We start from the raw sequence: 25,714 nt of genomic DNA on the forward strand, positions 1-25,714 counted from the left end.
CTGCATCTTTTGAAGGATGGCTGGAGACTCGAAGTGGAACTGTCGATTTGGTCCAGGATGACACATGTCACTGTGACAGTGAGCCTGTGAGCTGTGACTTGTAATTGTGAAGGAACAATTTCCTGTTGTAATTGTTCCAGAACAGGAAAACCTTGTAATTGTGAAGCTAGAATCATTATTAAAGCCTTGGAACATGTAGAGGCACATGCCCATTAGGCTGTGAAAGCCTCTGCAATTACAAGGTTGAATTCAAGAATAATTAAGTTGTAGTGGCAATATATATATAGTATAGACTGCATAAGAAAAAGTACACATGTTCTTTATACTGCAGTCGAGGAAGTGAACTGAGTGCTGCTTTTTAAAGGTATTAGCTTGGAGTGGGCATCGAATCTCTTACTTGTATTACCTGTCATGGAACCAGACATGCAGCAAGTTTTGCAAAGCTCAAATATGATGTATTTAGCCTGCCATTGTATCATTTTGATTAATTTTAATGGCTGAATCTCTACATTCATTGTGCTCAATTTCTTTGAATGTACTGAGGATAAAATACTGATTAGTTTTATTGAGATTAAGGATTTTGTTATTGTTGTTTAGGATCAGATGGCTAAAAGTAGTTAAAAATGTGACCAAAAATTCTAATTTCTATGAAATGTGAATATTCGCCAACAACTTTAAAAAAAGTATCACCAGAAAATAAGAACTCAATTTTTATGTTAGCTCTTTATTAATTTTTTGTGTGTCTCACGTCATGAATCCTGATCATACTCCTTTCCATCCACTCGCCTCCTTCCTCTGCCCTTGTGACTTCCCCCACCAAAATAAAACAAAATTGAAAAGTATTGCCAAAACCAAAACAAAATAAAACAAAGTCTTGGCATGGAAGCTATAGTATGACCCAGTGAATCGCACAGTATATATACCCCTTAGTCCACAAAGCTTTAAGAGTAAAATTTTGGAGAGAAGAGAAAAAGGAAGGTGACTAGGAAAAAAAAATTAGATCAATTAAAAACAGTTTTAAAAAAAGAATTCATGATGAGAAAACCATGATGAGCAAGCCAGAAAGCAGCATCCATCCAGCATTTCTCCATGGCTTCTACGCCAGCTTCTGCCTCCAGGTTCCTGCCTTGAGTTCTTATTCCAACTTCCCTGGATGATGGACTGAAAGACATGAGCTGAAGTAAACCCTTTTCTCTTCAAAGAAAAGAGTAAAAATTTTAACTAAAAATTAAAAATAGAGTTTTCTTTCCTAGCGGTGTAGCAAGTCTATTATTGTTACAATCTGAACGCCTTTCTTTGACTTCTTCCAACTGGGAAGAAGGTGAAAGAGCTCAATGATTTCTTTTTTTTTTTTTTTTTTTTTTTGTTTTTCGAGACAGGGTTTCTCTGGGGCTTTGGAGCCTGTCCTGGAACTAGCTCTGTAGACCAGGCTGGTCTCGAACTCACAGAGATCCGCCTGCCTCTGCCTCCCGAGTGCTGGGATTAAAGGCGTGCGCCACCATCTCAATGATTTCTTTAGATAATTGCAAAACTTATGTCTAAGAACTGTACTCGCAGCAGGCAGTGACTTTGAATTCATTTTTCCTAAGTAGGAGATGATGTGGTTTCGTTGTTACATTTTTTAATATAATAATTTTTACTTTTTGAAGTTATAATTGTAACATTTTCCCTTTTTGTCTTCCTTCCTTCCTTCGATTCTTCCACTTTCTCTCTTTCAAATTCATGGCCTCTTTTTCTCTGTTGTAACATATATTCAAGCATGCATGTACACATATATATTCCTAAATATACAGCTATCACCTTCTCAGTCTGTATAATGTTACCTGTATGTATATAATCTTGGGTATCTTATATACTTGGAATGGATGACCAGCCTTTTGTTTGTTTGTTTGTTTATTTTTTAACATGTAAGTTTTCTGGTGAGGATAGCATCTAATTTAAATATGTCTGCTTAGGGACCTCCACATTTTCTGAAGTCTTTTGCCATTTAACAATTAGTACAATTTGTTTCAATAACTACTAAAACATATCTTTCCTTTGTAGATGTTTCTTAAGAAGATACATTTTAGCTCCTGTTTTTATTTTTTTTTAAACAGTGCTATAGATGTGTTTTATCTTAATTCCCTAGACAGGTAAAGACCTCTATAAAAAGTAGTTGTTTAATTTCTTGTAAAGGAGGGTCTGCCTTTGCAGTAGTAAAACAGATCGGTGAACATTCAGAATAAAGATCATTGTGAGCACTCAAGTAAACATTAAGAAATTAATTGAAAATTTAGAGTATGCAATTACAAACACATGAGATTGTGTTATAGCTCACAATTGTGTCCTTTCAAGTTTAATGCCGTTTTAATGTAAGTCTCATTTGGAGAATTAATTCATTCTGCCTACCATGTATTTTAATCTGTTTAATTTGGCTAAATGTGTGTGACGAATGGCTTCTGTCAGTTGATTTATTCGCTTCATGCCATGGGTACTAGCAGCAAGATTGTTCAATATCCAAAGTCTTTAAATAACCAAAAAAAAAAGCCTTCGTTAACATGTTGTCAGAGCAGTGAGCGCGCTGCCGTCTCTTGATTGTTCAGGTTGCCTTTAGACTGTGCGGCTTGATTAAGCTGTGATATAGATTTTTGTGACAGTTTAGAAGAAAACCATATTTCTTTTTATTGACTAGAATCCTATATAAATTGCGTTATGGAAAATACGGTAGCTGCATCAAGAAAAACCCATTTTGAGCACGGTCTTATTTTGGGATGGGCAGTATTGTTGAGTCCCAGCACTGCAGAGTGGAAGAAAGGCTGCCAGCTTCGCCAGTACCTGTGGGGAAAATAGCAATTCATTTTTTTTTTGGTTATTTTAAGTCAATTGTTAATAATATCTCTTCATAAAATAACTAGAAATTATATCACGACAAAATGAGTTGGATTTATGTTAATGTGGATAGCTGTTTAATTTTTATTTTTGTTGTTATCTGATACTTTTCTTAGAAGCAATTTGACCATTTACCAGTTGAAATACAAAATATAGTTTCCTGTTTTTGCTAAAGGAAGGATGATTGTTTCTGAAATGATAATTTTGGCTGAGAATGTCTGAGGGATGAGTGCTGTCTTAAGACATTTTAGCTGAATCCAGCTCCTTTTGTTGGTTTCCTTGCAGACATGAGGCAGCCAGGAGAAAGCCTCCTAAGTGTGGGCTTTGATCAATGGAACTAATTAAGTGTATTTGAAATGAAGAGTACTTAATTGGAAAAGAACAGCTGGAAAAACTGGAAGGAAAAAAATTGAGTCCCGATTGAGACGATTTAAACCTTTACCATGTCGTTTAAACAATATGCTGCTGCTATTTCTACCTTTCTTTTTCAACCTGATACCCACTGATCAGCGCTGCAATGTGGTGCTGTGTGCGTGTGAACACCCCAGATTTACTTACCATCCTTTAATTATGTGCTTCAAGTTATATATCACATTTATTTTGGTATGTCAGCATTTTATATAATAAATATTAAATCTTACTTTCTATGAGTTTCATGTCATATAGTATACATAGGAAATGTTCTTTTTCAAAGAATACCTCAGTGTTTCCAATATTCTGTTTATTTAAGATCTGAGATCTTTTTCCCCAATAATATAATATTAATATTATGTCCAGATTATTTACAATTTCTGGATTAAAATTGTTTTATACCTGTATGTTTGTTTTTGTTCATATACTTTTTCTTAGAATTATAACCTATGTATCTATACTCTGTATATATTATGTAGATATACTATGTAATCAATATTGTTAATAATGTGTCTGTTTTGTTTATTAATTTATTATTCATATGAGCTTTGATCATGTTCATTTAGAGGACCTTATTCTCCTGGTGTCCTCCATTTCTTCTGTCTCTTAAGCTTTCTCCACCTCTTCTTCCATGGGGTTCCCTGAGCTCTGAGGGGAGGGATTTGATGGAGACAACCCATTCAGGGGTTCCAAAGTTTCTTGTTCTTTTTATAATGCTGACTGTGGGTCTCTGTATTTGGTTGCCATCTACTGCAGGAGGAGGCTTCTCTGGTGATAGCTGAGCAAGGCAGTCTAGAGAATATCTCCAGGAGTCATTTTATCACTACAGTTTTTTTTAAAGGTTGCATTATTATGATTTTATATGACATTATTGTACTAATAAGAGAGAGCTCATTATAAACTGACCTCCATAGAAAAAAATTTAGATGAAGCAGGATTGATTCTTGAGTATGCGTTCTTTGTGGCATCCTTTTCCTTTATCCCGTATCTTCATGGTAAAGTTGGCATTCTAAGTGAGAATGGGGTGATGAGTTGTTTAAAATTTCAAACTAAAAATATTTTAGAAGGGCTTTGTTAATAACCTACATGTATCCCTTTAAGAAATTGCTGTATTTGTCTTTAATGTCTTCTCTCTTATTTAATATAACCAGAACACAATTGAACATTTAATAGTGAGAAAGTGTCAAAAATCACCAACGTTGTCAGGTAAGATTGTTCACAGGTTCAGCTGCTCAAAATGGAAGCAAGCATCTGTGAGAAACACACCAGAATGGGCCTATTAACTTTGTACATTTTAGGGGTTTTTTTGTAAAATTATAACTGACTGCTTTTAGTTCCCACCTCAGAGACAAGTATCTCCCTCCCCATTACTGACGTGCAAGTGCTGCTTGCGTGGTTTTCTATCGCTGTGAATCTAGTGCTGTGAGCACCTGTCTGTGCCTACCTCTCCATCTCAGTTGCATTTGTAACTATATATTTTAGGCCTAATTATTTACTAATGTTTGTTTTACTTAGTTTATATATCTGGGAGGAAATCCATTTTTGATAAAGTAATGTATATTTCTATAAGTTTGCATATATGTCATTTTAATTATTGAATCAAAGTCCTTTTTCTTGGTATGACATCAGAGATTTTTATTTTATCTTTTTCTTTAAAAAAAAACCCAGTCATTTCTTTATGATAGACTTAAGTAATTAATACCTGGTGTCATACAGCCTTATGTGTTGATTTGGTAGAAGAGTCTCTTTATGATTTCATAAAAAGACCTAGCAATGATTAAAGGTAGTATTTCTATATATGCTCTATTTTGTATAATCTCTGGCAGTCTTATTAATTTAGTGTATATAACTTTGGCTCACACTAGTGTTGGTGTTCTTTAAAATATGTCATTGATAAAATAGGCCACAATATATTAACTCATGGAATGTACGTTTTAGTAGTGGAAACAGACAGTAAAAATAATAGTTAAATGTACACTTTGTAGGATGAGATACGCTACAGAAAAGAAAAGGTGGAGAAGAGTGGGATGCATCCACCGTGCTAAAAGTCTTTATGTATAAAGAATTGGACATGACTCTTACTAGGTCTGTGAACAAGGAAACAAGCTTGCACAGAGGACATTTGCAGGGCCTTGTGCTTGACTGCTAATAGCTTTAGAGCATTACGTGAGCCCCACATGATTTCAAATTATGAGCCTATGTGTCTTACATTCTCAGGGAATGATTTTGGAGGATTTTTTCTTTTTTTAAAAACTAAGATGATACCACAGCCTATCACTATGCTTACAGAATTAGATGAGCAGTGTGGTAGTTTCCTGTCTCAGTGTTCATAATTAAGGTAGACAAGCAAGGCCTGGTGATGTAGCTCGATGGTAGAGTTCTTGCCCAGCATGTTGAAAGCTGCAGGTTTAGTTCCCAGCACCATAAGAAAATCAAAGTGAGGCCAAAATGCTCTCTGCTTTGGTAGAGGTGGGGCATCACACATTTCTTCTTTAAAATTCCCAGCATTACTTAGGACTACTGTTATAAGATTGCAAATAGAAACATTTTTTGTTGTTGCTACAGCCTTTTTTTATTATATACACGTTAAATTGAAAGCTCATTGTTATGCCTGCTGTTCTGAAGTTGTCACTATAAACCCGACACCTTAACAAATATTCATGTATTAAAGTCTCAACATGTCTGTTAAGATAAAGCTGGAAAGAATGTCTGGTCTGAGACTAAATATTGATTTGCTCATTTGACTACTTTCTAAAGGCCCTATTCATGACATATTCTTACATTTTTTCTGACTAAAAGATGGGACATTTGCCATGTTAAAGTCTAGATAGGCTTCATTAGAAAAAAAAAGGTGCATTATTTATTCAGAGATCAAAATTGCTTTCCTAGCATGAAAAGAGACTTTGTAATTAGAGAGAGTTATACCTGTGGCCTTTGCCTTTCTCATTTTTAAACTTATAATTGGCAGTGTAAAGAGGAGTGCAAGCACACACATGGACGTATGTGACTTCTTGTAAACAGCGCTTTCCTTTCAGTTCTTAGCCTTGCATCCTGCTTTTTCCTTTTACTTTAGAGATCACAATATAATTACTTCCTTTCTCCTTTCCCTTTCCTCCCTCTGAACTTTCCCATATGTCTTTCTGGTCTCTCTTTCCAATTTATGGCCTCTGTTTTTTTTATTAATTGTTATTAGAGGTAGATATATGTCTATATCTCCCTAAATATAACCTGTTCCGTCTGTAAAAGATGACTTGTGTGTTTTCAGGGTGATGGTATGGTTTAGGATAACCAACTAGTGTGCTCTTCCCCGGAGAAGAGCATTTCTCCCACTCTGACCATTCCTTAGTTTCTGTAGTATTTGTGTAGTGTTGAGACCTCATGCTCTGCCCTCCCCACCTCCTGCCCACTTTGGCACGCCTATTGGCATTATCCTTGTTCAGGTCATGTTTAGGAAGCCATGTTGGCAAGGGTTTATGGGTGGAGCTTCTGACAGTATTAGGAAAGACAATCTCCCAACAAATTTCCCATTCCTATCATTCTCACAATTTTCCACCCCCTCTTCCATAATGTTTCCTAAGCTTTAGGTCAAGTAGTGTTCTGTAAATGTATCCATTGAGACTGGCTTTCCCAGTCTGCATTTTGATTGGTTGTGGTTTTCTGTAATGGTCTTCTTCTCTTGCAAAGACAAGTTTCCTTGATGAGGAGTGAGGATTAAATCTTTGTAAACTGCTGTTAGCCATTCTTTGACTTAGAATGCTACCATACTACAGACATATCATGTTCAAGCTCTTATGCAGGTTACTAAGGCTGTTAGTTATTAACCATGAAGTGTTCTGAGAACAGATACCAACAAAAATAGCGATTTTATAGTTTTCTGAGTAGAATATCTATTTCTTAATTATTTTTCTTTCTATGTTTTACTTTTTAACTCGAGGAAGAAAATGTAAATTAAAGTATGTTTTTTTTTTAATGTTCAGCCTTGGTTGTATATTAGTGAGGAAACAGTGTTTCTAAACATGGTATTTGACAAATTCTGACAAAAGCATACCAAGTATGCTGTTATGTGAAGCTGACTTCTTTTCTCATATATCTGTTTTTTGACACTTATTTAATTTTAAAATTTCAGTTGTATAGTAATGATGCTCAAATCTGCATCTGCAAGCTCCAGGCCTAGTCTAATCCATGTCTGGTACCTAAAGCCTCGTCCAAAAGAAACTGCTTGCTATTTCTTCCTAAAGCATACCCCCCCTTTTCTACTTATGTTCAATTGAATGCCATCACTAATGGCATAATTATTCATCTCCAACAGTGTCCAACTGTAGTTGGTATTAATTTATGTAAAATGTTTCTCCTAAATATTTCATTCCTTAGAAGCATCCTAGGCCTAAACTCTTTGTTTTGTTTCGTTTAATTATTTATATTGTTCTGTTCTACAGCTACCTTCCTGACTCTATCTCTTGCCCTTTTCCAATAGAAGTCATCTAGTATTCTGAGAATTTCAGTAGCCTGTCATCACTTTGAGCTCTTATTAATTGCTAATAACTAACTGCCCACTCCGTATAGCAGAGATTCCAAAGTCTTTTCTTAGGTATTTAGACCCTTCAGGGATTCCCCTCATCTCCAGAGCCATCAGCTACTACAAGACTTTATTTCCCCCAGAGTGACCTCAGTTCATTCTTTGCCTGAGTCTCTCTGCCTGGCTGCTGTCCTCTCCCATATAGTGGTGATGTTCCAGGATTCCCTTTAAGTCCCTCTTAAGTCATGGCCATCTTAATGCAGTCCTTCTCTGTCTCTGTTCCACAGTCTCTTCCGCTGCTTCCTGTACCCTTGCAGAATAATATGCACTGTTTATGTTTAAGCATGTCACTTCCTATGAGGCTCATTTACAGGCATGTAATTTTAACCTGCGTGTGTTACATGGCATGACCTCAATGCCTAGTTATGTGACATCTCCTTAATCAATTGTTTAATAACTAACTAATTGAATTAATGAATCTGTAGGCTTCCTCTATTTCAGGTAGCACTTATCATTTGCTCTGTATTTAATAACTTCCTAGACACTGTATTCTTCCTTTACTTACATGGCATATGTCTCTTTTAACTAACTCCCTTCTTCTTAATTGCTGTTTGATGACTCAAAAAGTGTTTGAAAAAAAAATAGCGAGGGATCATGGGCTATTTCCTGACACTCTCTTGCTATTGTAAAGAAATAGGCTGGAGACACACATAAGAATTTAGATAGCTCTATTGAACACACATAAGAATATAGATAGCTCTATTGAACTAGTCACCGTTGATTTTCATTCATGGTATGTCTTCTCCTCTTGGAAGACATGTTTTCAAAATTAGGAATAGCGTGTGATATACAGGATTTAATTGAAAGAAAAAACAGGAAAAGATTGGAGTCTATGTGCATTATAACTTAATGTGGGTAGAAAGTGGAGCCCCTACTGTGGGTTCTGAAGCACAAACATTTCCAAGTGTCCTCTTGCCACGTGGTCTGCAGTGGCCTTTCAGTTTATGGGCAGTGGAGATGCCAGTTCTGCTTTCATGACAGCCTGTGAGTCCCTGCTTACTTGCTGTTTCTTCCCCTCCACTCTGTATGCTCTCATCCTTTGCTATGGTAACTGCCACATGACCATTGGGTGGAGAAAGACAAACGCTCTTGTTGCTTTCTTGGAGCCAGAGGTTAGTAGAGTAGCCGGTGTCTAATGTGGGGATTGGAGGCCAACTGCAGGAGCAAGGTGGTTTGTGTAGTGGGAAGAGGTGTGTGGACGGCTCCAGGAAGAGCGTAGCTTTTACAGGAAGCCTGATGAATGTGTGACACTCAAGAAGAGATGCCAGTGTACATCTGTGAGTGGGTACTTCCACTTAGGAACATTATGAAAACGTGATTTCTGTTGTCTGCTGAAGCCTGTAACTCATCACATGCAGATATTTGGGGTTATTTTTCCGAAAGAGTGGCCTGAGAATGCTTGCTTGAGAAAACGTCTGAGAGACAAAGACAAGGGTGAGCCAGGAGAAAGGATGGCTATTAAATGCCATTTACATCTTCCGTTTCTCATTGTACAAATCTTAGGCTACTATAAATGAACAATTGACTTAATATTGATGTATTTTACCCAAGAATGTGTTTGTACATTTAAGTGAATTAAATATCATAAAGCATCAGAGGATCTGGATCATGAATTGCTTTAATCAACGGTTGCCATGGCACCAGATCTTTCTTAATGATATTTTCTAAACAGAGCACTGTTATTTTTAAGTGTACATGTATAGGATATTTGGGTTTAACACTTCTAAAAGGTATTAGGCCAGTATATGTAGTAATTAATGTAATCTTAGCGAACTCACATATATTGATGCATTTAAAAATGGGGACTTAATAACAACATAACACACTAGTGCTTATTTAATACCTAATATATATCAGACTGTGGTCTAGACTTCTTAAAACCCTTATAACGGCTCAGGTGATACATCTTCATTATCATTTCACTTTATAGTAGAAGAAAATGAACAGTTGATTGCAGTAGAAAAGGTGAAATTAAGATTTGAATGTAGGATGCTTGTCTCTATATTGTAGACTTTTGATTGGAAGGAATTTGCCTGAAACTAGTTCTCCTGTATTTTTATTTTTTAAAAACATACAATAGGAAAAAATGCAAATATTGTGGTATATATTTTCTTTCTGTGTGATACAGAAATTTTAGTTTTTCATTTTAATATAATCGAGTTTACCTTATTATATAGTATAAGAAATATTTTAAATTTAAAGAAAAGTCTTCCTGTTTAATAAACACAGATACTCAATAGAGAAAATTATTTTGTATAACTATGAAACTATACCAATAAGCACACCAATGCATAAACAAGATTGACTTGTACATTTAATCATATATACTCCCTTTGTTGAGTTTGGTAACCCACAGACATTCTTAATTTAATAAGAATATAGGAGCAACATTTAAAGGGAAAAATACTCTTTCCCTGTAAGTGAATAACCTTCAAGATGAACTTAAGCTTGGTCCTTTGTGAGCTGCGTGATAATGCCTCTAAGATAAGAATGAATTGCATTTCATCGAGGCACGCTATTATATATCTGTATGTTAGGTGTAGTACCCTTATAATTGATATCAAACCCATATGACAAAAAGTCATAATTCACAAAAGGAATGACAACAGTGTCTCATAACTCACAGGCTTCATGTCACAGCCATGAGTAATACTTCTACTGTGCAAGGCATGTTAACGTGGAGGAACAGGTTTTCAAATGTATGCTGTGTTTTGAAGAGTCTTCCCTGATACTTGGTAGTTATACTTGCTAGCACGACTGAAGCATGATTTCTTGGATGAAAATCAGTTGTCAGGCATAAAGATTTGAACCCTTAATTTAAATTTTTAATCACAAATGAAAACTAACAATTATTTGAAGTGAAGATAATCATAAATCCAAGCATATTTCCTCCTTGTGGACCGTTGTAGAAAGGATAATACTAACTGAGATAGTATGAAAATCAATCGAGTTTTATTTTTTAATTAGTGATAGTCTTAAAATAATTAGTGAATTGCATGAAGTAAATCCAATTTATAAGGACTCAAGAGAATTTGATCTCGCTGCAGGGGTTCTCTGTGTCCCCTACATCTTTGTTTTTCAGTGTGCTTATTATCACTTAAAAGAAATTTCAAGAATATCTGTTTAGTTCCACATAAACTTTCCCTTGTAGTGATGCATTCTTTAGTCCTTCTTGTAAAGCCCTCCTGTAGTTAAAAAGGTGATAATTAATTTTAAACGCAGGCCACTATTTTATATCTACCTTCCCATACAACAAACATTAGCATATAAGGTAGTTTAGACCACTAGATCCAGTTAAGGATGGAATAGGTAAGAAGTTCCTTTGTTTGTGTTAGAGGTGGGAAGACCTGGGAAAGCTTTGACATAAAATGGTTTACTGACTTAGAAACATTGTCCAGCCCTATATATAGAAGAGCGACTTTGTCAAAGTTGTCAGATTGGCAATGAAGGATGAGACTTTATTCTTAGGTCAGTATGGTATCTTGGAAGTAGCTGATTTTTATTTCTTCTACTGTTTATCATTTTAAAAGAGATTATTGTTAAATTTGAAAGAATAAAAATTCTTCATGACAAACCTGATACCTTTTATTCAACAAATAATTTTCATTATCCAGAAGTCCTGAACCTCCAGAGGAAGAAAGTGAGGTTCCCCACTAGGTCTTCTTGCTGTCCTTCAATGGTAGTCTATAGGGCCAGTTTCCAAACCCCTTCCTCTTGCATTTGTAACTGCTACTGCGTATTAGTGATATTCTTCAGTACCAACTAGCCTACCACTCAGTGATGCGTGAGGTACTCAGGACTGTTTCCTATTTTACCGGGCTATTATAATTCTAGTATTAAATCTCTTTCCTAAAGAAGCTAACGTATAGCAATTACTTAACTGCAACTTTTTACATAAATTGTGATTCATTCCAGTGTTCCTGAATTAGGAAAAGGACTTGATATTCATCAAATTTGGTTTATAACTTACTGGTTTTTCTTCATGATTTGGATTGGAAATCTTATGTTTCTGTTCAGTATATGAGTTATTCCTCCTATTGTTATAGTTCTGTGAATATGATCACCAAGGCAATGCTGTTAATGAAAACCTGACCCCCTTAGGTAGGAAGCTACTCTATTCAATCATCAACTCCAAAATCTCTGTTACAATTGTTAAGTCCACATAAAGCCTCTTGTTTGTAATGGCAGTCAATTCAAAGATATATTTTGTTCATAAGAGTATTCCTAAAAAATGCTCCAGATACCCTACTGAAATCTAATTTTTATGAACGGTGTAGGTAGAAAATAGCGGATTTTACATTTATGCTCTTGTGCCTAAGCTATATACATATGAAGAGGTTTAAAATTTTTCCTGAAATATTTGAGTAGTAGTATAGGTTTTATCTGAAATTAGCAAACAAAAGCAGTAGTCACTTCAGGGTTTCAGAACTAACTTGTTTTGTCTGTGTTATCAGTTAATGTGCACGATCTGTCTATGGGTATCAGGAATTATCCATATTTCAACTATATATGGAACTAACACTGATGACTGTATCTACTCTGATTATCAGGGTGAATACCCATTGTATACTTTTGAGAAAATAGGCATATTTGCTTACATTTAAACCTCGAGTTTCTCTATTTTTGAAGGTTGCACAACGGTGAAGTTAAGTAGGTCTTGGAGCCCTCAACAGTCTTAATTTTAAATTTTTGTTTAAGAAAATTTGGTTCATGATATAAAACTAAGAAGCCGATTTACTGTGGTATTATTATTTCAATTCTATTAGGTTTTCAGATACTTGCTCTTGATTCTTTTCATACCATTTCTTCAAGCGAGTGGAGGAGCATACACATTTATAAATATGCTTTATACTTTCTGAGACTACTTTTTAGCGAGATGCTTTAAAAGATTAATGAGCTTAATGTTAAGGAAAATTAAGGAGTAGGAGATATGAAAGCTAGTTGGAAAGCATTGATATTTATAAGCCAAGTGGCCCTAGTCTGCTTAGAACACTCTGTTTAGAGACTAAGCCAACCGAACAGATTCTTTTTCCCTCCACATTCTTTGTGAGCTAGCGTTGATTCTTTCTGATGTAGAAGTGGCAGGTGCAGACACAGTGCTCTCTGCTCACCTGTGGCAGGGTTCACCTCAGTGTAAGTGAAGGGTGAAGAAACACAACAAACGAGACCATCTGCCACTCCCAGCCAACTAGCCTTCCCCACTGTTGGGAAGTGCTGGGCCCCAGGAGTCAGCCGCTGGACAGGGCTCCTGCTGGGTCTCATTTTAGAGGGTTAGGGCAAACCCTGTCACTACGCATTTTGCAGTGTGAGTCTCTCACCAGCCAGTCATATGGAGATCAAAGAACCTTTTAATTTGCGTTTAATTACCCCTTGAGAAACCATCCACCATATCCAGCAGGAGCTATTGTATAAAAACAACCACTTATGTATGTGGTCTTTTGAAATCTGAAGCCCCTTCAAATGCTAAAATAAAAATATTCTTTCTGTAACTCTTGTCATGTTCCCCATAAAGTCATGAGTGAAGAGGATAATATGAGCAGCAGTCCGAGCAGAAAGACTCATTGTAGTTTAAGCAATTGATGCTTTGTAACAATTTCCATCTTTTGAAAGGAGCCTTTCAACTAACACTTCTGGAGGATTGGTTTAGCATGTTTGTCTGTGTGAATTCTTTTATTGGCATATAATTTCCAATTAAAATGATAGCATTTTTATTGGGACTATTTTAACTGGGGCTTTAACAGTGTTATAATTCCTAATATTGTGTTCAGTATTTTTCACATTGTTAGATTTTAACCACAGCAGTCACCAAACTTTCTGAGAATTTTATATCTAAGAGTAAATTTGCGGTTCACTGACCAATTGACATCTGTCATAACACAAACAGCTTGTCCTTGAGTTGATACTATTTGAGCAACATGGTTGAATACCAGATGTTAGTGCAGTTAAGAAGTAAATTAATTTGAAGGTGTTAACTAAACAGGAGATCACATTTAATCATTTGCTTTTGAGATACAAATGGAACTATTACCATTAATACAGTTGCCCCTGTCCCTTTGGAGAGATGTGAATCCACAGAGCTAGTCACTATTTGGATCAAGGCTTCTGTGGATATAACCTGTGAAGAGATCTAAAAATCAGTCATTGTAACTGTGTTGTGAGTCATTTGATCAGTCAGAAAAGAAGTCCATTGATTAGCAATAACTGACATTTCAAAATAGCTGTGTAGAAAATGTTACTGGATTTATTAATGTTTCTCATCAGCTCTAATCACCAACAGATTTAAGTAAAAATGTCACAAGCTGAATCTGTTTAACACTTGCTATTATAAAATTTGAAACAAGTTGTATAGCCTCTAATTTTGACGAGTATATTAAAATGCCATATTATCAAATTATTTTGTGTGGACTCAGGAGAAACACAGTGAAAAATTAACTAGAGGACTACTTTACATATTAAGGATTTTGATTTTTTATTTGAAAAATGAAAATGAAAATTTGAGATGAAATTCATCCAACAAAGGTAGTAATATTCAAGTGAGCAGTTTTGCTTGTTTGTAAAAATTAAAGACATTAAAGATTGGCATGTGACTAGTCTAGGACGGAGATAACAATAAAAAAGTGGAGGAAAAAAGGTCTGGGTTTATTCAGACAAGATGCTGAGATTATTTAATATTTTCATGTTATAACAGAATTATGTACAGAAACAAGGGCATTTTAAAAGCTGTGCTATGATGATTATATACAGAAGAAAACTCTGGGCTTGTCTGAATTCATTCTAAAGAAATCAAAACGCAGTCAACATAGGAACATGTCATTAAACCTCTGCCTTTTACCTCTTTATTTCTGAAAGAATTTCTTAGGTTTTCATTCAGACTGTTTGGCCTGCTTTAAGCAGAAAGGGGGTATATAATCCAGGGATTCATAAGTCCCTGTACTGTGTGAACTGGCTGGGCTAGCTGAACTGAGATAGATTAGTGTGAGGACCGAACAGGATGAAGAAGTGCAATATAGTTTTTCTCAGCATTTTTGAATGTCCACCGACAGAATATGAACATAATAATACCATTACTAGCAAGATTTCTACCTACTTTAGTTAAGTGTATATTCAGCAGCCTGGGTATACAGTACCCAATATAAGTGGCTTCTAGTGTTTACTGTTCAAACTTTTTTTTGTCATCTTCTGTTTTACTTTTCGTAGACTCATCCAAACTGACTTTGTAATAACTCATGTTAATAAAGGGCAGTAATTGTTGGATTTTTACTGCTCTTTTCCTACATACTTTCTAAAATCTAGTTTGTTCCAGGTACTGTCTGAAAAGCTGAAGAGAATATGGCACACAAATAGATATGAAGCGATTGATATTGACCTGCAAAATAAGCTGTGTACACTAACATTCCTCAGATGTTATCTTCATGTTTCCTATTGGTTGCTGGATAATTAAATATTCTCTTTTGCATCTTGCTTGTTTCTTAGCTTTGTCTCATATCTCTTTTCCAAGTTTTGAAATTGCGATGTCTTCTTCAAGTACAATGAATCCTTTTTAAGAAATTCTTTTCTTTCCCAACCAGGCATATGCTTCCTCATTAGTTATCCATTCCTTCAAACGCTCTGTGAACTGACCTTCTGCCCAACATTCCAGTACACAAATCCTTAACCTGATCACTGGGGTTTAGCATTATTCAGCCTAGTGGACAGATAGGAATTTCTTATTCTTGACCCTGTTGACTGCTTTCTGAGGAGAATTTCCTTTATTCCCAGGACATGGTTATTATGATTTTCGTGTCCTTTTCTGTTCCTTTTAGAGCCTTCTCTTTTTATATTATTTATTTTTAATTGAACTTTAATTTTGAAAATTATGTGCTTGTGTGTGGAAATGGAGGGTTTATGGGTAGGGGTGGATAAGCACACTTGAGCACCTATGCCCCCAGAGGCTAAAAGAAGACATCTTTTGCCCTGGAGCTGAAGTCACAAGTGGGTGTGGATCCTCTGAAGAAGAGAATAAACCTTTAACCACTGAGCATCTTTCAAACCTCAGGTCCTTATTTCTTAAATGTCATTATTCTGAGGGATTTGGTCCAGGGTACTTTTTAAATGTCCTCATCTTCAACCACTTATCAATGAATATCCAGCATAGCTCTTGGTTATCAACCCCTATTGTCTTTTCCTGCTTTGAAAGTAATTTCCAAGCCCTCTTTTCCATCTCTCTTTAAACCCATTGTTATCAGCTTACCTAACACCACTTCCATTTCTAATGACTTCAGTTTTCTCGTCCTAATTTCTGCTCATGTCTCCCAATGAACCATCTTCTACACCGAGTGATCTTTTTAAAATGCCACTCTTGTTTCAGTTCCAATGACTGTTCCATTGGAGTCTTAGATTCGAATTCCTTACTTTTCTCATGAGGTCTGCTTACTGCTATCTTCTCTTGTTAATTCTCTTATGCCAACTACTTTAGCGCTTATTTGTTTATGAACAATTCAGGGTTGTTGGGGAAATTGGCATATAGTTTTCTCTTTCCCCAAACTTCATAAGTCCAGCTGATGCCTTAGATCTCACCAGTGATTTTCCCAAGTGGTCCAATCAGAAGTGAACCCTTCACTGAAGTCACTTTCTATACCACATCTTACTTTGTTTCCAAAATCTATAATGATCTACACTTATTTGTTTACTTTCTTATTTTCTTACTAAAAGTCATATGAAGAGGACAGTCGTCATTTGCTACCCATGACAGTGAATCCCTTTATAGTCCAGAGAAAATGGAAACTATTTGTGGGATGGCCAGTTGCTTATTGGCCATTTATAAACCGATTATCTTAATATATAACATTTCAAAGTTTAATCAATTCTAATACCTGAACAACTTCCTTGACGTATGTCCTTGACCTGTGGTACATATTTTCATTTACCATATGTTCAAGTCAGAAACCTAAGAATTGTCTGTGGCCTATTGCTGCTTTCTCACTGCTCCCAAATCCAGTTAACAACCTAGTCAGTCATCTCTCTTAAATCTTACTGTCCACTCTTGCAGTCCACCCACATCAACAACTTTGGTACTCACTGTTAACAATGGAGACATACCACTTTCCAATCCTCTCTGCTGTGAGAAGGATCTTTACAAATAAGACAGAAGTCATGTTCTTTACTCTGGTGCTTTGGTGTGTCAACGTGTCCTGTGTGCCTTTGACGTAAAGTTTGTCATAGATGTTTCTTTGAGTGGTTTCTGTGACCGTCATTAAATAACTCTCATGGTCCATGGCTTCCTTTGTTAACCTTTTCCTTTCTTTCCTGTTAAGTACCTAAATATGTTAGTTTTTCATTCTTTTGTTTGCATAATTGTTTACATAATTCTCTTCATGGAATCTTCCTATTCAAACCTCTCCTGTCTTCTGTCATCCACCTGTCTTCTTCTCATATAACACTCAAGTCTTAAATGCTTTCTGTAAAGAATTTCCCATCTGGCCCAACAGTACCCTCCCAAGCAAGCCTCTCACCATTTGATTGTCTCCAGCTTAATAGGTTAATTATATCCCTAATTATCTACTTATTTGTTCATCTCCCTTTTAATTTATTTTTATTAGTTTTAATTATATATTGTGCATGTCTGCCCTTGGGTGTATGCACATGAGCATTTATACCTGTTGTAGACCGAGGTATCGGATCCAGAGGTGTCAGGTCCAGAGGTGTCAGATCCAGACGTGTCAGATCCATAGGTGTCGGACCTAGAGGTTTCAGATCCAGATGTGTCAGACCCAGAGGTTTCAGATTCAGAGGTTTCAGATCCAGATGTGTCTAATCCAGAGGTGTCAGATCCAGATGCGTCAGATCAGAGGTGTCAGATTCAGATTATGAGATGCCCTTTGAGTGGAGTTGCAGACAGTTATGATCTGCCTGATGTGAGGGCTGGGAGTCAAACCCAGACTTCCCGGCTGGCAGTCTTAACCCTGGTTAAGAACGTCCTCATAACTATTGAGCTGTCTCCCCAGGCCCAGACATCTTTGTATCTTAAGCTATGTTTTTGGCCCATTACTGTTCAGCAAACAGGTTTATATGGGGTGTAGCATTCTCTTTGTTGAAGAATTCTGAACTTGAGGCTTGATGTTGTCCCCAAACCCTTGTGACAGTATAGAAAATGTCAGGAGATGTATGACTATTCAGTTTCTCTGGAAAGATAATCTTTAATTAGGATTCTTTGGAATAATTCTCCAGTAACTTTCATGGTCACCAGTTAGGGTCCCTTGATACACCTTTGAAGTTTAACATATTTTAAGCCACAACATAATACTACATAGGTATATTTTTCTCCTTGTCTTTTACTCACAAAAATAGCTTAAATTAGATAATGCCTTTTTTCTTGTTTAAGGATCTTCCTCTTTTTTTCTCTTCTCTCCCCCATTTGTACTACAGTGGATCTGGAAATATCACATGCACCCTTGAGCTCCTGTGTTCAAGCATTCCCCCTGTTTCAGCTTCCTGAGTAGATGACAGACACTCCCCTGGCTTATTTGAGAAAATTGAACAAGTAGACTTATTTCCATAGATATTGAAGTGGTCTGGGCTATAGCTTTGGTTCCTGTTATTGACAGTCATTTTCACAGGAAAACATTTATTTTAATAAGATCACAGTTGCTTTTTCTCTCTTGTTTTATTTTTGTAAGGTGATACAACATTTGTAAACTATCAGAGATCATTTTTATACTTAAATGTGTAGTACAATGATTTATATAAGTTAAAGTCTGTTCTTTATTTTAGCAATAGGCATTTTGGTTCTTAGAATTTTCCCTACATTAAACATCTCAGTGCTATGAACATGTTACTCATATCATCTATATACTTAAATATAGTTTTCCTTCTGACTGTATACCTAAGACTGGAGTTGCTTAGCTTATGCACACAGTGTATAAGATTATGTAGTTTCACGTGCTATTTGAAAGTGTTTTCTATTGAAGTAAGCATAATGGCTTGCACCATAAATCCATTTTGGGGAGGTGGAGGCAGGAAAATTTTATGAGCTCAGGAACAACATAGTTATATCTTGTCTTAAAACAAAACACTCTTTTCAGATAGAAAAGTTGATGAATTCATGGGGGAGGGATGTACTCTTAGCTGTATAAGAGTTTGAATGTATGTCTGTCTTCTTTTGTGAAAGGCATGTTCAAAATTTCTTTTTTTAGGGTTTTTGCCCTATGTGTTTGTGTGTGGGGAGGTGGTTTTTCAATTTCTCCATTGTGGTGTTTGTCATTTTAAACTGCAAAAGATCTTTGTACACTTGGAAATTTATCAGTCATTAAATGCTTCTTTCACTCTGTACCTTGCATTTTAATTTTCTTTAATCTATTTTTATGAAAAGAAGTTTTAACTTTTATGTTTTCATCTTATCATGTCTCCTATCATGGTTTGTGCTTTTATGATCTCAAGAAAGTCTTTATACCATCATTTATACTTTCCTTCAAAAGTTAATGCTTGACCACAGTCATAGAAGTTAGTAATTTGCTCATAGTTGATTTTGCATGTGATAGATTCATTTTACTTACACAGCAAAAGACAAAAACAAACAAAAATCCACCAAAAAACATTGTTTTCAATGAGTGTGTGTGTGAACTCTGGTTTTATTGCTGTTGTTTGTTTTTCTCCTTATTTTATTGTATTTCTATATATCTCTTTTGCAGTACTGACTACACTGTTTTTATTACTATAGCTTACAATCAGTGTTCATACTCTGTAGAACATGTTTTTCTTTCTTTGTTGTTGTTTTCCTCTTCAGAAATGTCTTGCTTATTCTTAGAGCTTTGTTCTCCCAATAATATATTGTACAGTCAAATTAATAATTCATCACAGGCTTTGCTGGAAACCACTGCCTTTCCCTGTGCACCTGCTTCTGGAAATGTATGACTTTGGGAGCAGTGCTATTCTTTGCAAGTAAATGCGTCTTGAGCAGGGCGTGGGGGTGGGGGTAAACTGCTCATGACAAATTCCTGTCCTATCCTTCCTTATCCATCAGAAAAGTCACTATTGTAACTCCAGGGAGCACTCTGGGCAGAGTGAGCCAGGAAGCTAGGGACTCTCAGGATAAATCCCCTCTAAGAAAAGTACGGGTGGGGTGGATAAGGCCACATTAATCTCCAACCGTTCTTAAGGTTCCCAGACTGACTCTGGGCCATCAGCACGTCCAGCATTCTGAGCTCTGTCTCCCAGGTGGTCGTGTCTGTTTGGGCTACCTCAACTTCTACTTTAAGGAGCCTGTAACTTCTCCCCTCATGAATTCAAATAAGAATGAAATAACTTTGACGTAAAAGACTTGTTATAGTGTGACTACCTTGATTATTTTCCTAGAGATTCTTAGACTTCTAACTTGCTACAGAAAGGGAGCACTGAGTAGTTTTCACAGCTTCATAAACTGAGTAGTTTTCACAGCTTCATAAAATTTCTTTAAGGGAAACTAGACTGTTGCATGAGCTTCATGCTGTTTTCTCTCCTGACTCCCGTCTCCACGAGTATATTTATAGGAAGTTGGCCTCATCTGAGTACACAGCTAACCTAATGTACACTTCCTATATACAGTTGATTTCTCAGCCGGGCAGGCAGGTCTGTTATAGCATGTGGGAGAGGTCTGGTTTTCTCTCTGTTAGTGGAAGGTGGCACTGGGGAGCTGGTGAGAATGCACCAAATCTCTCAAGAGAAATGAGATGTAAATTCTATGGGTCATGTGGCCCATAGTGCTTAAGTTCTATATTGGCTCAATATAATTCCAAAGTAATTATTTTCCTGTAAGACTCCTTTTGTTGTTGGTGGTGGTGAGTTTTGTTCTTGTTTATTGTGTTTTTTTTATACTACAGAGGGAGGGAAATAATAAATAGTGGTTTCTGATTTAGTGTTTCTCACTCAGAGCACAGAACATATTGGCAACATTAACTTTGCACACTCACATGTACACAAACACGTACACACTGGTTGTGTGAAATTATATATACTCATACCTGTATGTGCATGTGTGCATGCCCACGCTTACCTTGCAGTACTCTGGCTTACGCTCAAAGAGTGACAGGGGAAAGATGTGCAGTAGCAAATCACAAGAACGGACTGTGCCTACTTCTGAAGGACACTAAGCAGTGTGGGAACAGACTTGACATTTCAGCGTGTTGTGTGTGTATGTGTGAATGCGCACATTTATGTTCGTGTAGGGGGGTGTATGTACACTATGTAGGTGTGCCTGTAGATCCACCTCAGATGTTGTTCCTTGAGCAACTGTTATTTTAGACACAGGGCTTCTTACTGGACCATGGGACTTGGTCATTAGGCTAGGCTAACCTCTTTCTCCCCTGCGCCAGGATCACATGCATGCACTGCTCAGCCTGGCCTTTCACATGCCTTCCGGGGTTCAAACTCTGGTCTTCATGCTTGGCCAGCAAACATTTTATCAACGGAGCCATCTCTCCAGTGGTAACCTGACATTTGAACTGTGACCTGTGTCAGTTTGCCAGACGAAAGAAGAAAGGTGGAGCCTTCTCTTCCTCCATTTTGCTCCGCAGTGTGTGGTATGCAATTAGGCTTTCCCGGTCCTCTTTCTCACAGTCTCTTCCATCTTCTCCAATCCATTGTATATTTATCCTGTCTTGTAGTGTGACTTCTCATCTGGCCAGAAATTATTTCCTACCTCCTCTCATTGCTCTGAGCCTGCCCTCCCCACCCCCTGACTACTTCTCAGCCTTTTTGTTTAAATTCAGTCATATTTATCTGATCTTCATTTTATCAATGACTCACTTTCCCAGATATAAACCCTTAATGGTGTGGTTGATTCTTCTCCCTTTTTGGTGTCTTTTGCTTTAAACACAGACATAGTGGCTGGGGAGATAGAAGAGAGAGCACTTGTGAAAACATGAGAACTTGAGTTCCATTCCTTAGCACTTATATCAAAAACAAACTAAAACTAACCCAAACAGAACAAAACAAAAGCAGACATGACTACATGAAAGCCTTGGGGCTGGAGGAGATAAAAACAGGGAAATGCTGGGAGCTTGCTGGCCAGCAAACATAGGTAAAAACATGGAACTTCAGTTCAGTGAGAGACTCTGTTTAAAAACAAACAAAAAATGTGTTGGAAAAAAATAGAGGAATGTATCTCTTATTTTCCTCCGGCTTCCATGTTTGTATGCCTGGGAGTGTACACACATACACACCAATAAATAAGATAAAATAATAAACACAAAACAGTGGTTTTAATGAACTCTCTTGTCTCCATTTTTGCTGCTGGTACCCTTGCTCCAAGCTATTGAATTTTATGCCTCAATTCTCTCCAATGAACAGTTGTTGAGTTTATCTTTCTAATAATCACTGTGTGGTTTTGAAGACTTCACCTGTTTTTTGTTGTGTTTATAGTCAGCTTCATTAATCTGCTATTCACAAAGATCCTCTTTTACTTCTTCTTGATCTCTGCCTTTGGTTAGTATAAGCTGGAGTTACTTTTTTCTGATAGTTATTCTTATCAAATTAGCCAGGCATGTAGGAGATTAGTAGAACACATTTATGGGTAATCTTTGAGTGCGTTTCCAGATATTAGTGCTATTAGAGGACAGTGACTAAATAATACCTACTTGCTTATGTGTGACATCATCCAAAAGGCTGAGTGACTGGATAAAACAAAAGTGGAAGGAGGAGGAGACCCTGAAGCACAGGCTTGTTCTTTCTCAGTGCTCCCTGACTGATCTGATCCCATCGCTATAATGTTCTACCTTACCACAGGTCTTAGCAATGGGGCCAGACGGCCATGGATAAAAACCGTGATCCCAAATCAATTCTTCCTTCCTTAATTTCTTAGTTGTCACAGTGATAGAAATAGAAACAATACAACCTTTAAGCTCCAAAAGCATTGCAAAACTTTTCATATGATCCTATTGTTAATTCTTTAAGATGATAATTTAAAGTATCGAAAACTACAAATATCAGGTGTATACCTTGGCTCCTTCACTTACCACCAGTGAGAGTAAGAAACACATTCAACCATTATGTCTCAGGATTTGTATCTTGTCCCTCTATCTAAAGCTGTTTTCTGCTGTGCTTTCTAGTCTGCTTTCCTATTGTCATCTATATTTGTATAGTTTTGTCTTTGTTGCCATGTGTGCATTCTTTCCTTTGAGTCAGTACAGGAAGGGAAAGGCTAATACCTGCCTTATTTCCTCTTCTGTTATATTTGCTTGTATGAGTGAAGTTGGTATTACCTGTGTCCTCCGTGAAATATATAAATGAAGAAATATGAGAGGAGATAGACAGTGAATGTTTATGGTCATTTTAGTTAAAGATGTCTTCATTAACATTTCTTAGTGATGAAAAGAACACCTCTTTTCCATGTAGTATCTACCTGACCCTGACTACTCTGGCTCTGACTTTGAATTTGTTTCTTCTCTTTGTGTTTTCTTTACAAGTCAGATAAGCACTGTCTGCTTTGATGCCTTCCTCTTTATTGTTTTAGTAGCATTGCTTTTTGATAAGCGACTGGTAAATGATTATATTTTGTGAAGAGAAATGTAAGTACAATGTTTTATGATGGCCTGGAAAAGGGAGGATGAGGCAGTGTGAGTTGTAGCCCCTAAGTTCGTGCAGTTCCTGCAATGAGGATGGTTCTCTTTCCCAAGCAACACACCCTCTTGACTAAAACACAGGGTGGGTTCATTCAGTAAAACGAACCTGTCTGTTTAAATTCTTAAAGTCATTAGTACTTTGAGGACATTAATCTCCCTATGATTTCCCTATGTAACCATGAGTGCACAGTTTAAGGAGTTCAGCTGTTGAGATATTAATATGTAAAAATCATTCAGAATATACAAAAGAAGTAGTTCGTCTCCACCAATGCAAAATTATCATCCCTAAATTTGATCTATATTTACATCAGTTTACAAAAGCTAACCATTCCCCTCCTCCCCCACTGACCTAATGCTTCACTGCTCTCCTCAAATAAAAAAAATCAATATACACACCAAACACTCATGAGCAACCCTGTAATAATAATCCAGAGTACATGAAATTGAAATGACTAATTCCAGGAAAAAAGCTGATTACTTTTGTAACCAATCATAGTCTTAAAGAGATGATGTGCCATATTATAAATATAAAAATTTCTTTAATTCTTCTAAGAAATCCTTAATCTTCCTCTAAAGGTATTAAAATGATGTCTTTGTTCTTTGCTTCCCCACAATTATGTATTTAATATAAAAAATTCAAAACTAAGACATTTTAAAATCTTCAACCTAATTCAAATTTGTAATTTCTTTTTTATCGTTTTAGTTTCTCACACATTTGTAACTTGAACATTTATAAAGGAGCACATGTATTCTAAATCATTACATTTTGCATTAAAATATTGTATGGTACAAAATATCTTTTAAAATATGTATTAATTTTCTTAGAAATATTTTATTCTTTTCTCTGTTACCAGCTTTTGTTTTTCTGGTTTCCCATTTCTCAAAATTTTTACACTAAAAATTAAATATTCTTTAAAATACTCATTTTTTAATACTATTGCAAATATATCAGATTCTTATGCAGGGTATATTATTTGCCGTTTTACTAATCTTTGATAGTTGTACTTTGATAAATAGATCATCTAAGATTCAATAGGCCAATTGCAGCATGTAATAGCTATTCAGAGGCAATTAAACTGCCTTTTTTCATGCCAGCGTGTGAGCCGCCCTTTTACAACCTTCAACTTGATTCGTGGTGATTCAAAATTAACTTAAAAGTCTTGTTTGCTGACAGCTTAAAGCTTAATTGACTGAAAGCCAAATAGAGTGTGTTCTGTATTCAGCACTCAGGCTATTGATAAAGCCATGTGTAAATTGTGCATGGTGAAAGACAGTGATTGGGCCTCCTGTTCGTGTATTAGTCCACAACTTAGCATTGCTGCGCAGTCAGAATTGCTTTGTCGAGTCTTTTATCACACCAGGTTAACTCTCTCTGGAGCTGCTCCAGCAGCCGAGCAGTCAAGTATCGAGCTTCCGCGAGATGTGGGGCTGCCGTAATTCTGTTTCTTATTTGTGCTTTCATTAAAAATATATATATGATACTGGCCTCTCGCCTCTGGTGGCATTTTTCAGGAACCTTCTGGAGTTTTGACTGGCCACTTTAGAAAAAATAGCAAAGTCCTCAGGTTGAGGAGTTTTGAAAACATTTTAAAGAAAAATGAGTAATATACTATTGCTACCTCTTACTAATATTAAATTTGATCAATTTCAACATTTGACTAGGACAAAAATGCTTAGTAGCCCCAGGTGTAACGTACTCTAATAATCATTAGATTTTAGTAGACTTTCAATACCTTTACATAAAGCATATTTTATGATTATTGAATCTATTTCTATTGAATGTTTATTTCTATTTTTAAATTGATCAGATACTAATTTAATCATTTAAAAATTAAGTTCTTCATATAACAAATATCGAAGATGTTGTGTAAGTCACATTCATATTTCAAGTTTTGAGATTTTTGATATGCTATGAATTCTGACATTTAAGTATGCTTGTGGTAAGCGCTTCTATCTTTTTTTTACCTTACTTCAGTTTTACAAAATCACCAAGGCAGATTCACTGTTGTTGTCTGTACCAATAAATATTTGAATTGTAGTTAATCTAACATATTTGTAAAGGCATGAATTGTTTTGAAAGCAGCATTTTTGTTTATTTTTTATAGTGTAGTTGTTCAGTATATAAAAATCAGTTACATTTTTAAAGAGAGCAAATGGAATTCTCTTCACTGATGTTAATAATATTTAAAGAATAGGCTAAAAATCATTATCACTTGGAATAACTTAAAATAAGTATACTCATAAAATATTCCTTGAGAGACAGAGACAGAGACCCACATTGGAGCAC

At 36.1% G+C, this 25,714-nt stretch overlaps 1 protein-coding gene across 1 annotated transcript in view; it reads left to right on the top strand.

Annotated features, from left to right (window-relative positions):
* Positions 1–25,714, top strand: part of Wdr7 (WD repeat domain 7) — a 276,473-nt gene that overhangs the window by 121,317 nt on the left and 129,442 nt on the right. The gene's annotated exons all lie outside the window — the stretch shown is intronic.

Source organism: Microtus ochrogaster, chromosome 18, assembly GCF_000317375.1.
Source record: "Microtus ochrogaster isolate Prairie Vole_2 chromosome 18, MicOch1.0, whole genome shotgun sequence".
Classification (NCBI taxonomy): domain Eukaryota; kingdom Metazoa; phylum Chordata; class Mammalia; order Rodentia; family Cricetidae; genus Microtus; species Microtus ochrogaster.